Source organism: Dermacentor silvarum, chromosome 11, assembly GCF_013339745.2.
Source record: "Dermacentor silvarum isolate Dsil-2018 chromosome 11, BIME_Dsil_1.4, whole genome shotgun sequence".
Lineage (NCBI taxonomy): Eukaryota > Metazoa > Arthropoda > Arachnida > Ixodida > Ixodidae > Dermacentor > Dermacentor silvarum.
This window is the reverse complement of record NC_051164.1, coordinates 101559246-101574081: the sequence shown is the minus strand read 5'-3', so window position 1 is coordinate 101574081 and position 14836 is coordinate 101559246. Positions and strand designations below refer to the sequence as shown.

General features: G+C 51.7%; 1 protein-coding gene across 1 annotated transcript in view; it reads right to left on the bottom strand.

Annotated features, from left to right (window-relative positions):
- Positions 1-14836, bottom strand: part of LOC119433519 (latrophilin Cirl-like) — a 290667-nt gene that overhangs the window by 45782 nt on the left and 230049 nt on the right.

The window sequence follows — 14836 nt, the reverse complement described above, 5'->3', positions numbered from 1 at the left end:
AAGTCGGCAGGACAGGGAGATTTATTGTCGTGTCGGATTTCAACCCGCAGTTTCAGTCTAACTCGGTGCTTCTCTAACATTAATGATGAGACTACGGCACCGCGTTCTGAAGTTCCGATCTTGCTAGTTTGTTTTCTTTCTCTCTCTCTCCCTCTTCTTTGTCTGGTTGATTCGACGAACTTTCACAAACGTAACATAATTTTGAGTTTCCTGTTAATTACATCAGCTATAGTGCGGAGGCACCATAGTTTTTTTTTTTTTTTTTTTTTCAGTACACATTGCATGGTAATAGACATTCTCGAAAGGGCCAAATGCGTAGCGTCTGGAAATAGAATGGCTCAAAACACACACATTACACATACATACATATTGTGAAGCCAACAAACACAAAATATACGCAGCACAAATAAAGGGAACAAACATCGGCGAAGGCGCCGTCAAAATAAGAAAGCGTACTGAATACGTATATACATGTTTCCAGATCAGCGTGCCGTGATGGCTGCTACCTCTTCCAGATGTGTCTCGCATTAGCGTTGTCCGTGCAATTATTATTTTTTTTCTCCATAAATATGCGCTTGATACAATGACAAAGAGTACTTGGTCGTATACATAAAATGCTATTCCGAAAGCCTTAATTATGCCTTTATTTCAACAACTGCAGTTACTGCAGCAGGATTCAAACATTGAAAAAGCACTGTGTAAGGACGCCACACTGCGCCGAACCCACGACCTGACGCACCACCAGCCACGCCAAAATGTCTACAACATACGAACCACTTTTGGTGTCAAACGTTCTTCAAAGCAAATGTATGGGATACAAACACCGGCACAAGGAGATACATTCTCTTGCAAAAGCTATGCGGGACGCTTCGACCACGTGAAGGATTCACACCGAACACATAGGCCTACGGCTAGCAGCAGCGAAGCGACGTGGCATATTTTCCAACCCCATGCACAGGGAAATACAGAAGGACCAAATGTAGCACGCCTATAATGACATACGCGTCACTCTATATTGGTCCTACATACTACAAGGTAACGACGACGTCGAGAATGCAGAGGAAATAAAAGACGGTACACACATCTAAACCGCGTTTCCTTATCTTCTCGGGCCGTCGATCGCCTTCGGCTCCGCGGTCGTCTTTGGCCCCACTGACATCTATACCCTAAATGTCGAAGCAAGCGAGGCAAGTATTGATCCACGCGTGCATATCTGAGAATCGTCTTTCGACCCTCCCGCTGGAGATTCGCAACAGATCCACAACAGGTGCGCGTTATTTTACCCAATCGGGACATCAACGTCACGAGTGCACCGACACTGCGTGACGTCTAAACACACTAAACATACAGCGCGGCGCACAACGCAGGCACCAAGGAACGCTGAAACGGGAACGAAAAGGCAACTCCGTCAACGCGCCCTCAGATGGACGAGCGATAGCTTAAACACAAGGCACGGGTGACAGTTTCAGGTTGCTCTCCATATAGGAGAGATAATTGTACGAGTGCGTGCGTCTGCGTGGTAATACGCATGTGGCGCGCATTCAAAAAAGAGAGAGACACACCTTGACATGTCTAACAGCGCGGCAAAACGCGAGGGAGTCGCACGTGCAAAAAAAAAAAAGGTGTGTGCCGCGCCATCGATCAGAAGTGAGCGGACCCATTTTGCTTGTAGAGCCGCCGGAAAGTGGGGCAAAGCAAACGAGGCCTGGTATTACATGCACGCATAAGCCGCCGGCCACATCGGCACGTATGCCACAGACTGCAGGGGTGCGCGCATGTTTTCTAGCGAATAGCGAAGTATGCGAAGCGCGACGCCGGACCGGCAACGAAGGACGTATTGCACGTAGCGTGCTGAGCTATATGGCGCATGGCTACATGAGTCGTGAAGATTCCACAGTGGAAAAGAAGTTTCAAGTGCGGCGCTTTGGCGTACAGGCGATGTGGCAACCAACTTTCTGTCGCGTGGTGGGACCGTAAAACAAACAACGCGACACGGTGCTGACGCTTTTATTTATTTGAGACGCAATGTGACGGGACGACGGCATACGAACTGTATGCAGCGAGCCTATAGATGAAGCTAGAAATACAAAGATTTGCTAAATTTTTAAATCGGTATGCGACGCGGTTGGGCGTAAGCGAGGTCAGTGATCTCACACAGGTGCGCAGTCGTACTAAGCCGTGCAATTCCCTCCGCGTTAACGTAGGGTATACATTCGATTCGCCTGCACTTCTTGAACCAGCGCAGAGTGCGCTGCACTTAAGCACCACTGCAACATGGCGTCGTCCGCACGTGGCCATTCGTTTGACCAAGTGCAGCGAGTTTCGTGCAGAACACGTTCACAGCCTTCTCTGCATTCGCGTGAGAGGTATAGTGCAGGGCTCGTGTACTGTTCCGGGTCTGGTTATGCGCCGAGCACGGCAATGGCAATTAAACCGCAGTGCACCGGGTTCGCGAAGTGCACTGCGAATCGAATGAGCCTATAGCTCCCAGCGCCGTGAAAGGCGTCGGTAAACGCCGGAGCAGCGTTCTTGAAATGACTCTCGTTCGTTTTCCATTCGCACTTTAACAGCGGTTTCACGTTTCACGACCTTATTAAACTGTATTGGGCGCGGTCGCTCTGCAACGATCAGCGACCGCACTCACTCGCGACCATGCCGAGTTACCACGCAACTCCTACTGCCGCCGGCAGCCTATACAGAAAGCGAAAGCCCGCTTCGCAGACCAACCAACCAACCAACCAACCCAAAAACCACCAAACAGGCATAACGCGGCGAGCATTCCGGTCCCATCCTATTCAGCCCCCCAGATCGTTTCCTCTCTTTTTCCCATGGAGGAAAAGCCCGGCCTAGCGCGCGGGCGCACCATCGCCTATTTCTCACGAAGCATCAACTACACAAAACACAGCCAACGCGTGCCGCTGACCCACACAAGGCGTCGTATACAGTCGCGGCGGACAATGCGCGATTGTTGAGCGCGCTGGATGAAGACGAAAAGAAAGAAAACCGATCGCAACAGCCGTTTATCCACTTTGCGTCTCGCCGATGCAGGCGCTATAGCCCTCTCTCTCTCTTCCCACCGCCTTCAACTCACTTGCCTCGGCCTTTTGAGATCGAAAGCGCAGGCCAAACGGTATAAAGCTTTGGCCGACGATGGCTGCTAGCTTTGCTGTGGGGGAGTTGGGTGTTCTTGTAGTATAGTAGCAGTACACAACAGCGCATAGGGTTGGTTGCAGGGAGCCGGCCGTAGAAACGCGGTCAAAGCTTTCGCCGATGGAGACTCGGGTTTTCGTGGGAGTGGTCGACCGGGCGACGAGATTTCGCTTTAGAACGAGGGAAGCCGAGAGTTGCTGCGACGATATAAATCTCCATCACGTGGCTCGCGTCGGTTTGTTTGATTTATTTATTTTATACACGTTTATTATTATACACAAACGCGCGACGACTGACGGCACGCGTTTGTGTATACGCCGCGTGATCAAGCGTGGCATCGGATAACGGTAACCGGGGATTTCCATTGGGGACCTGGTTACGGTGCTGGTAGCGCCTGGCAACAGATTTGTCGATCGCTTCTCTAGGACAACATTAGATTGTTGTACGAATGGAAAGATGACTGTGTGTTGAAGTGAATCCTTAAATTTAACTTCAATTCTGGGGAAGGGGGTGCTACCGTGACTGGTCCAAATCCTTAAGCTCTTGTTCGATACCGCGTTCGAGGCAGGCAGACATTTCCGCCTTGATGCGGCAGCAACATGGAAACCACATTCCGGGCGTAAAAGTATAGCCTCCGAGATCTCCAGCGCCTGGCGTCCAGATACCGGAGGCAATGCTCTATATGTGACTCGCTCCTTCTCACCTAGCAGCAATTCACCAAGGCCTAAATGGTGTGGTTGAGCCTGCTACGAACGCGGCCACTTTTCTCCGCGTTTCGTTCCCTGTGTGGTCCATCCTGATATCGGGGCAAAGAGACCATTCCAGTTTATCAGAAAAGGAAGGTCACGCTCCCGTACAGAGCGCTATATTCCCAGCCGGCCCGCCATGAGCGTGCCCTATCTTATCCGCAACGGCCGCCCAAGCGACTGCCACACCAAAAAAATGCCTTGCGCAATGACGCTCCAGCGAGCAGCCGGAAACGGAACACCACGAAAAAATGGACACACACGCGCGCTAGGAAACGCACCGTCACGATAAAAAGCGAACAAACGCACAGAACACGAGCGCACCCTACGCACAAACAGACGCACGCACTTTCCTTGAAGACAGCAGAGGTGAGACATAAATCCCCGCGCCAAAGGGGACACGTGGAAAAGCGCAGCCGATAAGGAAATGGGAGGTCACCAAGGGCGAGCGAAGACGCGCGAATAAAAGAAGAAAAAAAAAAAAAGGAGCAAGAAAATGTGGGAGAGGGGGTTGACAGAAGAGGCGCGGGAAGGAGTAAGAAGTACGCTTCTACAGCCGCGAAGAAGTTACCGGGAATCGAAAGTTGCGAAGAAAAGAGAAAGGATTATTGTTCCCGGCGCGCGGGCAACGGTGCTCATTCGACTCCGGCGGCAGACTCGGTCGCTGGCTCGCTCACCAGCCTCCCTTACGGTTCATTTCCTGGCGCGCCTTAGCTAAGCCGGAAATTAATGGGCGGACGAGGAGGAGAAGTGGGAATGCGGACACAGTCGGCGAGAGACCGGCCACCACAGTGCAAGAAGAGTGCGAAGGGCGCCCGTTAAGTCATTCCCTTTAAGCGGGAAAGCGAAAGAACCGAGAAAGAGAGAGACGAACTAGGCGCCAGTGTGTTCTGGGAACGCGATAGATCTGGCTATACAGCGTAGTATAAAGGGCCGGAACCGGGTCTCACACGTTCCACGGAGGCACGAGGGTGGCGCTGCTATCGCTAGACGAGATCGGTAGCCCACCACCGAAAGTCATCGAAGACGGAGCACCTACCTACATGTTTCTAAAAGATGTACCCCCCACCCCCGTCCTGGAGGTCGAGGAGCAGCAGCGGTCGAGCGAAAGAAAAACAAAGAAGCGTGAGAGATGGGCGCGGAGCGATTCGTTCGTCGGAAGTCGCGAATTAGCGAGGAATTTTCCTCTCGGACGAACCCCCCTTTCTTTGCAGTAAGAGTGATGCCCCTCTGCTGATCGCTCCCGTACCCTGCCATCAGTGTACAAATTGTGTCGAGCGCGGACAACGATTGCGAGCGTCCGTGAAATGATAACTCTGTCCCGGAGTTTCGTCGAACGCTAAATGTGGTATGCGTTATTGCTTCACACCTGCAATTGACGCTTGTGCCTTCCTCAGCTGTAGATTCAATCCCATATACGCAGCCTTCTTTTTGCGGACTTTCGAAGTCGGAGCTATATAATCAGCCAGAAATGTTCATTAGCTGTACCCACTGGCAAAGCTTTGCTTAGGAATCCAGTCACCTCAAGTGATCGAGGTCAAAACGTCGCGGCTTCCTAGACTTTCCGTTCACCCCTTTCTTTAACCCTCTCTTACGCCTCTTAAATTCCCGGATATAGATCGGTTATCCAGAGACTTTAGAAGCCCCTGAGACGTCCACGAACGATGATGATGGAAGGGAAAGGTGCCGACGTCTTGTTCTTCGCCCTCGCCAACGGGTCATTATATACACCTTTGAAGTCGCCCGCCGACGGAAAACACAAACACACGTCACTTCGACGACACCGCGGCGAGTGAACGGCCCGGAGGCAGGAACGACGAAAAGGCGTGTTCCCTGTGAGAACCATGCGCTCCAACACAGTCACAGTTGCGGCTCCATACGGTATATACCGACAGGAACATGCCTTTCTCAGCGTTTTCCAGCAGCCTGTAGTGTACATACGGGCTGCGCGCGCCATTTCGGTGTGCCTGGGACAAACAAGGCGCGGTCGTTGCCGATAGAGATAAGATCAACAAATACCGCCGCGGGGTTTGTGAGGAGGTGGAAAGAGGGGGAAAGGAGAGAGAGCCCGCGTGCGGCCGTACAAACGGCCCGCGGGCGGGTTTCGGTGAGCAACGGGCGCGGGCACACTGCGAACGACCGCGACTAATTTGGACGATAAACAAAATCGGGCGCTGCGTCTCGTCGGCTTTGCACACGGGGCCCTATCAAAGCCAGGCCAAGCCAAGCCTATATGGAGGCGGCACTCTGAGCAAACACTGGAGGAAGGCAGCGTTTCATTCCCGTCCTCTTCTGGGTTGTCCTGTCGTCAGCAGCGGCGCGGTGTTTTGGCCGAGTTCAAAATTCTTCATCGCTAGCGTTACACGTCACGTGACAACGGTTAGGGAACTATAGCCACGGTACTTTAATAGCAGCGATGCAAGTAATGCAGCTATTGCACGGTTGTTTATTTGTTCATTCTGAGAGAGCAAAGTTGGATGAAACTGCAACCGAAGAGAAGAGAAATGAAAGATGCTAATTTCCCGGCCGATTTGCATCGCTAATCAAATGCAAACTTATGCGAACCCAGGCAAACTTATTTTAAAAGAATATTGGACCACTGAAGCTCAGAATGAAACTACGAAAGACGTGCTAGGTGAGGCACGTTGAAGATGGGCAATCACTCGATTTTAATTTTTCAGCATCTGAATGAAGCTTTATTTCCCATTAAACAATGGAGGAGGGTGAGGGAAAATCCACAAGGAGACGGCTTGATAACTTTAACTCCCGATTTTATAGACTAGACTTAGTCTACAGGCTATTATGTGGTTTGACACTGCATTGGAACAAGATGTAAGCCGCGCTGAAGCAGGCTGGTCCAAGGCCTATTTAGGCTATAGACTAGGTCTTGTGTGCAGGTGCACTACAGTCGGAAACAATTGCAAGTGTGCGGTCGTGTCAGCAGTCGTACAGCGATCCTTCTGGTATCGCAATGAGCGTATTCTATGCGAGACAAATATGTGCAGCCCTGTATCTGTGCAATAGGAAATTTCAAATGCTACCGTCAGCTGCGGCCTATTGACAAACTAATGGGCAGTGAATAGGGTTCGTTTTCAGTCTTCAGAAATAACCAAAAGTGCTGACTCAGATGATTTGGGTGCCAGTTGACGCCTGAACCCTCCAAAACAACTAGGTGTCAACTGCCGCCTATTCACACAAGCCTTGTCACACACAAACACAGATGCCCGCGCACGCGATGAACGCTTCGCGTAAAGCACGTTCTTTGTTGAGCGTGAATTCTAGCGCGTACGTCGTTTGCCTTTGGCGTAGTGCTGACTGAGCTACAGGGCGTAGCGTTTCACCGTCGACAGCGTTGCCAAAAACATCTCACGAGGGTTCTTTCAGGCACGGCCGCTCAACGCACCCACACTCAGAAGCAGGAGTGCACGGCAAACCATATACGGGACGACGAACGGCATGGCGCCACGCGAAAAACGCTGTGAAGAGCGTTTGTCGACGCGCTCAAACTTACACTTTTCACTTTCTTTTTTTGAGGGCATATAACGCGAACGGCCGAGTGAATAAGAAAGAAAACACTCAAACCGGCCGGAGGACCAGAACAGAAGAATAACATCCGTCTCCCAGCCTACTGGGCAAATTCTGTGAGAAAAATGGCGGTGCTGCCGTGCATATGCGCTCGCGCACATGCTTACAAAAAGAAAATGAAAAGAAAAAAAAATCTTTTCGGGCGCGGAGGCGAGTTAAGTTTACACGTTTTTACCGCCCTCAGCAGCGGAGAGCAGGGGACGACGTCTTGCGGAGATTGGCGTGACAGCCGGAGGGGGGGTGCGGTCTTGACGCGCCGGAGAGGACACTCGAAATGTTGAACTTGATCTCGAAGCGTCCGCGAGAATGGCAACACGAGGGAGCAGAGACCGGAGAGATTCTCGCAAGGGCCAGCGAGGCGAAGCAGAGTGCTTCCTTTGCACAGGCACACACACACACACACGGGGCTTTTATATAGCATACACACCTAGCGGGCGGTGCGTGGCACTTCTTCCTTCTGCGCATACTGTCAAACACGGCGAGCGCGAGGAGCGTGGATTTTTGACACGACGCGCAGCTGCCCCTCTTAGTGTAAGGCATCGTGTGTACGGCGGACAGGCGGGGATATAGTTGAGTGCGAAACGACGTCTCGCTTTGATCGAATGCAAACGTCCAATGCAGACGATAAGCCCCCGCCTGAAGCAGACGAAGAAGACGACGACGCTCGCCAGCGCCACCTACGGGGACGATTCCGTAACGCATTCAGCGTTAGCTATGACTCTTTTTGAACGGTTACTTTTTGTTTTTGTCCGCTTTCGTACGACGTTCCCATTTCTTTTTTTCGTTGTTTTAAATCCATGGTACGCAGAAGCTTCGTGCAGAAACAGCCCAAGATTTGCGGTAGCGCGACTGACACAAAGATGGCGGAGGGACGAAACGGCAGTATGCTAGGTATTACAAGTCAGTCTGATCCGACAACGCTGGCATGTGTTGCTGTGATGGAGTCGGGACATACGTCGCAGCGAGAATGTTTTCCGCTTCGTACGCTGAAAACAAAGCCAAGAAAAACACCGCATATTGTGAAGTCACGCCGATATGAATGTCTGGGAAGAAGTAAATACATACGATGCAATATACGATACACATATTTCAATTTCATCTGACCTGAGAGACCAGCTGCAAACTACGAACAGTTATGTCGAACACATTGGCGCAGGTGTGAGCTCTTGAAGCTAAAGTTACTGCATATGCTATCTGAAGCGGCACAGAGCCGACATCTGTTTGGGAAGCGAGAAGTGAAACAGACGGCGAGAAATCATTCCAGACGACAGCTTCTTTGTTGTCCGCTTTCGAGATCGGTATTGGGTTCAGGGGACTCGAAAACAAACGCGCAGAACGGTTCGCGATAACCAAAGCAGCTTTCTCAGCCGTCTCGAAAACGACCACCTTAGGAAGTATCCAACAGAAAGAACTAAGTGCGTGTGCGGGCCACAGAAAGGTCGCCGCTCAATTTGCAAAGCAAATCACTGCAGAGATAAACGTCTAAATCGGCTCCACTATTGGTCGCAGAAGTCGTGGCTTCTATACAGAACAAGAAGATGCGACCCCTCGTCCATCGGTCGCTTTCTAACATTGTACAACTCTCGAACAAAGCAAATGGGCGTGACGAAGCATATATATAACGTGCCATGGCGCGGGGTCGAACGTGACGTCTGCTTAGTTTCGGGTGCACGCTAAAATTGCGTCATTGTCTCCACCGCCTTCTAATGAGAAAAGAATCCAACTGACACGCGCACGCGACGGGTTCAGCAGAATAGACTCGCATGGACAAGAGCTCCGAATAGACTATAGACGCAAAGTGAATAAGAAGCGTATTGTCTAGACGGCGCGTTGCGAAACGCGTGCCGTGTCACCGCCTGCATAGAAACCAACCCGTCAAAGCCACGGCGCATGCGCGACGTGTGTCGCGTCATTTTTCTCTTTGTTTCAAAACATAGGACGGCGCGCCGGCTCGTCTCGCCGTAATCGCGCAGCTAAGTCGGCCGTGCCCTCACAGACATCGGTGCGTCGGCGACGGGGCTAATTGCCTCGCGAGAGGGGCTTGAAAGATGCGCGGCACGACGAGGCCGGCCAGACGTGTGTGCGTACGGCTACGTACACACGACCGCCGGCAGCGGCCCCGGCTTGCCTTGAAGCGTCGTGCGTGAACGCATCGCCGAGCTTCTTTCTTCACGAACTTAGGCGAAGGCTTTCCGGTTGCATTCCCGAACGTGTGCGGGCTGGCCCTTCGAATAAGCCTTTGGAAGAAGGGCACGTGAGCCTGCAGAAGTCCAGCAGACGATCTTACGCACGCTTGCAGACGAGCACCGCTGCGCCGTCTGCAACTACGACGACCGCGCGTGCGCAGTAGTGCAGCAGACGATCTTTCGCACGCGTACAGACGAAGAGCGCGGCGCCGTCTGCAACTACGACGACCGAGCTCGCGATACCGCTGGTCTTCGACGACTCATTTGCATTCGTCGATGGAGCAGCACAACGCTTGCTCGCTGCCTATCGAGGCCCGTGGGGTCGTCGCGGTTCAAGAGGTGCGATTAGAAAAATGACGGTGCGGCGTCAGAGGGCGAGGAGGTAATGAGAAGAGGGGAATATGTATAAGAGACTTGACAGACACTACACAACGCGAGCTTCTTGTCTGCTCTCAACAGGCTTGTTGCTACGTTGCTCGCCGCTGGAGGAAGATCTTCGGCTCGCTTTGCGGTTGGCCTTGTCGCCGTCGTCGAATCGATCGTGTCGTGGGGGTCGTGTTCATTCGGGCGAAGCGAATTGCCTGCGGGATTCGTATTATGTTTCGTGCGCTCGCACGCGGCGATCTTTCTGGTTGATATAGTGGGATGGGTATACGTTTGGAGGCCAGCGCAGCTGTAGGTAATCCTTTTCCCATGAATGCGAACGACATGCCTACCCCTTCCCGTTCTTCTTTCGCCCAGAGAGGGCGTTACCACACACCGATTCGTTAAAAATGATCAACCTCTTCGATAAGACGCACGGGACCGTGTTCGTATCGACAGGCGACCCGGACCACCATGATGAAGTTGACTTAGGGCGCACGAAGGCCAACCATTTCGCAGTCAGCGCACGAAGATCTACTCCAATCTCCAAGACGAAAGCTGAATTAGCTGACTTTATTATTTTATCGGGTACTTGTCAGTAACGCAGCAAAAGCGACAAATTAACAAAAGAAGAAACGTTAGTGGGTTCTCCTCGCGGTGTCTTTTGACCTCTAATCAACCACCCCATTAGCTTCGGTCAGAACGTCTTTTGATCAGTAATGGTTTGCAACGTCCCAGTAGACTGTACACGAGACTCCCATTCGGAGCTATACCTAGACAGGTCCCGGTCATCCATCACAGAGGACCACACACATCAGGGCGGACGCAGAACATTTCCTTCTTACAAACGATCTTCATCCGGTCCTTCAGCACCTGCCTCCCTACCCCTGTCTCTCTTCCTTTGTGAGGCTTCAGTGAAAAATGACGGTGGTCAGAATCAAACGCACAAGTCTGCGACCTGCATTAACAAGCAGACGGAAGACAACTGCCTGCCTGGTGCACGGGCCACACTAAAACGCAGGATATAAGCTTACACGGCCTCAGAAAAAAACCCGGAGGCCTCGCGTGCACGCGTCAAGATTCATGAACACGCCGCTGCGTGCCAGATAGCATCGCCACCACCGACTCGCATGCATAGAATAGCAGCCGCAGTGTCGTACTTCCGAGACGCTGCGCTGCGCGCGACGGACCGTAGCGCTAGTCTCTGAGCGCATCTCAAGAAGACGAAACGAACAAACAAACAAAAAATGCGAGCCTTCTTTCTTTTCAGCGGACAGTTTGTTACGCATGCCTGCAAGCATTAAGGAAGCGAGGAAAAGGGGCGGGCAGCAAAACAGAATAAGAATGAAGTAGTACCGCGCCGCCCACGGCGCATGCGCAGAAGATAACGAGCCAGGACTACCAGCTTCCGGGTGTATAACCTCGGCGTTGAATATCACTCAGCCTCCTCTACGCGGCCACAAACATTTCTTACCCAACGTATGTATCCGTAAGTATCCGTATATGTATCCGGTACTGCCGTTATACAAGGGGAACCTCAAGATCTACACACACAAAAAAAAACGAACACTTGCTGCAGAAGGTATTTCGCCTACTGCAAGGAGATTCATGCCGTCCGAGCGCCGTACATTAAAATGGCACTAAGACGCGAAAGCCAATGGAATATTGTAAATCCCTTATAACATGGTGACACTGGCTACCTTTGATACGTTCCCGTATCAAATATACCTTTGATACGTTCCCGTACCGGCACATATCGTTCCTATGGCCACCAATTGACAGATAGTGTCTGTGTCCTGTACCCCTGTAGCTAGCGGTGTTTTTTTTTTTTTTTTTTCGAAATGTTGCATGTCTTCTCGCTTGCCCGTAGCTATTAAACAACCGAAAGACGGTTGGCGAGGCCACCTTGAAGGAAACAAAACACCAAGAACAATACGTGTTCGCTGCAAACACTACAACTCTTGCATATACATGTATAACGCTACATTTGGTTGAAACTGATCAATTTGCAGGTTACAAAGCCGTTAGAAGCCAGAAATCCACGCAGCACCCAACAATTTCGATGCTGACTGAACCGCACACCTGCAGCTAACTGTAGACATTATAGCGCCAGAGTTTATCTCTAGTAATTTTTTGCAGAAAATTCCTTGGAGTGAAAGACACCGTCTAAACTGCGCGGCAGCGACACGGACGCGAAAGCAAGCCGTAGCCATTTCGGTCGCCGGCAGCCGATAAACGACCGCTACATCTTACAAACTGGCCCAAAACACGCAACACGCGTTCCTGGCATTCCTTGAGAGCCAAGGCCAAGTTTCCAGTGGTCCCCGCCGTCTACAGCTATCTACAGAAACATTAATGGCGATTATTGACGGGGTGGGTGGGACGGCTCGGCGGTGTCGATGACGATGCCTCCATTTCTGAAGCTGATGTGTTGTAAAACCGCGCTGCATGCTGAGATACACGCAGCTCGCCTATACACACGCTGAGTGTGCATGGCAGTACTACGGAGGGGCCAACGGAGGGGCCAACGGGAGCTGAAGCCTTATCTGATCTATCGTCCCCTCCATTATCGGTAGCTACGCGTCAAATACCTCTCGAAAAAAAAAAAAAAACGTTTCAGGGTGATAGGGGCTTTCTGCCGAGACAAGGCCTTTACTGATCACAGGCAAGCCGAAAAAAACTTGGGGAGAAACCGCGACCTTCTCCTACATTTATCCCGCACCTACGCCCCTGGTTTGAGGAACACGGTCTATTTCACGAGCGATTAGTCGCAGCTCGTCGCGTATCAAGTCGAAAAATAAATAATAAACAAACACTCGAGACGCTCACTTTAAATGGGAGGGGCAAGGAGGCACGGCACGGAATCGATGCAAAAATAGAGACCAGCAGCCTTGGTTCGGTCGGCGATAGGCTTTGGCGTATAGGCCGTCCGAACGAATTTGCCACCGCTTCATCAGCTTTCCTTTCTAATGCGCCGTCGGGGTCACTTGGAGCCGCTTTGCAGGAGTGGCCAGATGCCGTTGCACGAGCCTTTTCTTAAAAGGCGTCCGCTTCGTGTTCGAATCCGCGTTCCTCTGGTCGAAGCGGCTAATCTGTTGCCCACAAGAAACAAAACAAGAGACAACGGAGGTCCGGCTGTGACACGCCATTAACATATCTGTCTATACGCCGACCGTGGCAGTTGTCACGGATCGCGCGAGAGCGTTTTCCCGAGGCGGCCATGCCGCGCGCTTGTTAGGGGAGGCAAACCTTGCCAGGCAGCCGGGAATAGTTTATGGCGTGACGTTGTGTGGGAAAGCCACTGGGCTCGAATAAATGACTCTACCGATTGTTACATGCGACTGGAAACAATGTCCTTGCCGCCGCGGTCGGTCGTCGTGACGGCGTGGCCTTCGTAAGTAATCGAAGCTCGACGAACGCGATACGCGAATTACTCTTACGCAATTGCGTATATACGTTTATTTAGCTCGAGGCACGCGCCAGACTTCGACCCTGACATAAGCGTGTTGGCTGTAGTGCTATCGTACACGAACGACAGGGATATATATGCCGGAGGGATGTAATTTCCGAGAAACGTAGCACGCGATCTGTCGGTATTGGTTATTACGAGGTGCAAGGTCGCTGTTTCTTCCACTTCCCCTATATAGAATAAGCACATTCTTGCAGATTTACTTGAAGGCTGACAGCACGGTGATGTTTCTGTTGGCTCGCATATGTCAGAGGTAGCTCAAACTGACTGACTGACTACCATTTCATTCATGCATGTATTACACGAGCGACGCTAATTAAACATGCGCCCGTGCGACTTCGTTGAGATATAGTCGTGACAAGTGCGCAAGAAGTCGGCCAAGTCAGCAGTGATTTACAAGACCAAGCGTCGAATAATTAAGGCAGGCCCTAACCTATATGCTACACCTGGACCACTGTTATGCGATAGCATTATTAGAGACCAGTCCACCCAACCGTTTCATTAAACAGCCTCCGTGATCGGTTCGCGTCACAAAACCGCAATAAAGTCCTTGCGAGAACACACACGGTGCAATGGTACGAGGTTGCGTACACCCACGCCTTTGATTACATTGCCTTCGAAATCGGCGCGCTTTACTAATCATCAACGTCGACGGCCAATGCTCGAGGGCGTCTTGTACAATGACTTCGCGTGAAATGCGTTATAAATGAGAACGTTGTCTACGTTCACTCACTGTTTGATCATCCAAATTCATTTCGACTTTTTCGACGCCTGTCCTGCGTTCATTTCATCCCAATCCCGCTCGTATACTGCCATCGGCACTGCTTAGACAATCAGTCTTTCCCACGTATTTCCTGTTTGCCTCTGCGTGCATCGCGTTACGAACTGAGTTCATTTCGCCGCTCAATTAACATAAACACGCAAGGCGCCGCTTCGGTCCAAAATTCTCACGCCGTATGCACAGCTAGCTGCTTGGTGTGCTCGCGCTTGGAAAATGCCATCGAGCGACCCGACCCCCCCTGCGGTGAGTTTTCGCCAGGGATTCGAGGACCTTCCGGTTGACCGCGCGCGCACGCACGCCAGAGCCTCTGGCGCGCGCTTCTGTGCCGAGCTTAATATGCATGCCGACTCCTGTCGCCTCGGTTATTCGCGCGCCGCATCGTAGTCGCCTCGGGGTTTGCTAGGCGCAGTGAGAGAGGTTAGAGCGCGAGCGAGCGCTCGCATTTAGAAAACACCGATCCCTCGCCGCCTTGCTCTCTCTCTCTCTCCGTACCAATCGAGGCGACGTGTATTCGCGTCGTGACGACACGGAGGAGTCGAGCGCGAAATTGCAGCGG